Genomic DNA, 3,373 nt, shown 5'->3' with positions numbered 1-3,373 from the left:
TTCACATCAAGCTGGGAGGGACTTAGGCAAGGTACAGTTAACATCAGTACTTTTCCAGACATTCAGGTAACTTTACATCGTACTTCGCTGGTTCGAATCCCAGGCCCGCAACTTGGTTTCTCAGGCTCAGTTAACATATCTATAGCCTCTGAGCTCAGTTGGGGGAAGGTGAGAGGTAAGGACAAAAGCTTGGGCGGAGTCCTGCTGTTTCAGCTTCCTGAGCCAGGTCTGCAGGAGGACTCAAGACGCCCAGGTGAATGGGCTGCACCTGGAAAAGGATTAGGGAGGATGGTTTTTTTGTCTATAGAACAAAGAACCCAGAAGTAGCTAAGATATTTTTAGTTAATCCTTTGGAGAAAGGCTTGACTTTGCAACTTTTAGTCTTAGGCTTTAGGAAAATATCACAGTTATCTGTGGATTACCAAGGGCTCCATGTATTAAATTAATACATGTAACTGAATATTAAGATGAAAAACAATTTGCTATTGACTGCCAAGTGGCTAGATCTGTTACACTCGGGCCTATAGGGCCTCGAACCTCTGACCGGTCTTACATGGTCTGCAACACCTATTCATTATCCAACTTTCACATGCATATAAGACTATTGAAAATATCATGGATTGGCTCAGGTGCACCTTAATCGTCAAACTAACATCTTTGCTCTTGAACATTTTAAACAGGTGTTTTGCCTAATGTAATGTGCTATTTGATTTCTTGACTGTTACTTCCATGAGCACTGATTTTGGATCTAATCTTTGACAATTCAATCTTCTCCCCATTTATCATATGTTATTTATTGATCCAGTTGTGAGAATCTCATTTTCTTTACACTAAGGTACAGTGAATACTGAAAGTTTTAGTCTTTGATCTTCATCAGCAAGTATTTCAAGTCCTCTTCACTTTCAGTAAGCAAGAGTGTGTCATCTGCATATTGCAGGTTCTTAATGAGTTTTTCTTTGAGTCTGATTTCTTTAACTTCTTCATATAATCCAGAGTGAATAAGTATGGTGCACAACTGTCTGGATTTAAAACCATACAGTATCCCCTTGTATTAGAATGACTGCTTCTTGGTCGATGTACAGCTTCTTCATGAGCACAATGAAATGTTCTCGAACCCATTCTTTGCAATATTATTCATAGTTTGGTATGATCTACAGTCAAGTAGTCAATAAAGCAGAAGTAAACATCTTTTTGGTAGTTTCTGCTATTAGCCAAGATCCATCTGACATCAGCAATAATATTCCCTGTTCCATGTCTTCTTCTGAATATGGCTTGGATTTCTGGCAGCTCCTTGTTGATGTACTGGTTTTTAAAAAAATACTTTTAGTAAATTTGACTTACAACAAGTGGTATTAATGATATTGTTCCATGATTCCCACATTCCATTGGGCCATCTTTCTTTGGAATGGGCACAAATGCGGATCTCTCTCAGTCGGTTGATCAGGTAGCTATCTTCCAAATTTCTTGGCATAGACAAGTGAATGGGCCCAGCACTACACAAATTTGTTAAATCATTTCAATTTATATTCTGTCAATTCCAGGAGTCTTTTTTTTTTTTTTTCTTGTCTTACATACAAAAGCTTTATTGTTTACAAAAATAAGTTACCTAACATGACAACACATGTGAACAGAGTGCTCACTGATATAACGACATCACACAAAACCAATGGAAAGCCCAGTTCCTGAAGGACTGGCTCACTGATGAACATGCCGCGTAACTTTCGTATATTAGGTTCTAAAATGGGCTGCCTTGCCTCCTGTGCACTGACTAATGTGGATAAGGAGTCCCATCAACTGCGGGATGGAAGTTGGTTTTCCGGAGGCTCAGCTTTAATATACAATAAACATTTGACGAAAGGAAGAGCCTGCCACAGGCCAAGTGGGCTCTGCATGCCAGCTTGGAGTAGAAGTGGGGCTGGGGTGGAGTCACTGCCGGCAGGTGTCATGGAAGACTTCAAGGGTTCGGAAATCCCTCCATGTAGGGAGAAGTTCATATTGCAGAAACTTCCTATGGTGCTGTCACGGGGCCTGGAAGAACCTTCTGTAACTTTTTAACGAGGTCATGAAGGATCTGACCACTACATCTGGCATCTGGGGCAGCTGATAGTGAAGCAGGGTAGAAGTGGCATGCTCCATCACCTTTTGGAACACTTGATAGTTGGATTTTGACCTTATATCAAGCTTGCCATCTTCTATGTAGACATTTTCAGTATATCCCTTTACTATTGTTCGATCAATGATGAGGCTCTGCATGACAACAGTCACTTTTAACTCTTTTTCCAAGATCACCAGAAGCATTGCTGATATTCCATTGGGTCTAGATAAGTGGATTGACATTTCAGGAAACACCCTGTCAATGTGGCTGATCATGTCATCAATATACTAAGGTGGTAAGACAAGAGCCATGGGTTGAGCCTTTGGTCTATGTTTAGCAGACAATTCCATTGTGTTAGCAGATTGTTTCAATGTCTGTTGGTTTAAAAGGCCAGATGCTAGACCTGCATGGTACTGCAACTTGTTTGACCATTCAGGCATATATGCCTGAAGCATCTGGCTATAGAGAGGAGTTTTGTCTTGCACAGGATCCAGGCTTAAGAGCCCACTGTTATGGAGAAGATGGTTCTCAGATGGCTTACCTACCAATTGCTCAGACATTCCAACTCATTGAGGTCCCAGTTGACCAAATGCAAGTTGTCCTGGAAGTGCGTAATGAAAGCCTTCTTCCAGCCCTCCAGTGTTTCCTTGTTCAGCACGCCATCTTTCAGTCTGTTGAACACACTACTCATGCTGGAGTGCAGCGCCTGTTGTTGTTGTTGTTGTTAGGTGCCATCAAGTTGGTACCGACCCATAAAGACCTCATGCACAGCAGACCGAAACACTGGCCGATCCTGGGCCAACCTCACCACTGTAGCCACGCTCAAGTCCATCGATGCTGCCACTTGGCCAATCCATCTCATTGGGGGTCACCACACCAGGATTTCAACCCATGTAGAAATATTCTCTGTCAAACCCCTATATACCTTTGGGCATACTCCCACTCTCCCTCCCATAACTATTCTACAGGTGTATCTGTCCATGTATCTACTTGTAGAACACTACTATTATAGGATTATGTATAGTATTAGCCTCTATCCCCTTTAAGCCTTGTATTCCTCCGTGTGCCTTCATCTGTCTTCATCATTCTTTTGCCAACCTCCTTCTTGTTTTATATTGCCTCCCCTGTCATCTGAGTTAAGATGTGTCTACCCTCTAGCCAGTGAATTATTCTCCCTTCCCTCCTACCCCTATTAACCATCAGAGAATGTTTCTTTTAGCATGAAACTCTTTTCTTGGGGTTTTACAATTGTGGTCTCATATAATATTTGTCCTCTTG

The 3,373-nt window shown here is 41.8% G+C and overlaps 1 pseudogene; it reads right to left on the bottom strand.

Annotated features, from left to right (window-relative positions):
• Window positions 1-1,926: 1,926 nt before the first annotated feature.
• LOC102824970 lies at window positions 1,927-2,927 on the bottom strand (annotated as a pseudogene).
• Window positions 2,928-3,373: the final 446 nt, after the last annotated feature.

Source organism: Chrysochloris asiatica, unplaced genomic scaffold, assembly GCF_000296735.1.
Source record: "Chrysochloris asiatica unplaced genomic scaffold, ChrAsi1.0 scaffold00556, whole genome shotgun sequence".
Lineage (NCBI taxonomy): Eukaryota > Metazoa > Chordata > Mammalia > Afrosoricida > Chrysochloridae > Chrysochloris > Chrysochloris asiatica.
This window is presented reverse-complemented; position numbering and strand designations above follow the sequence as displayed.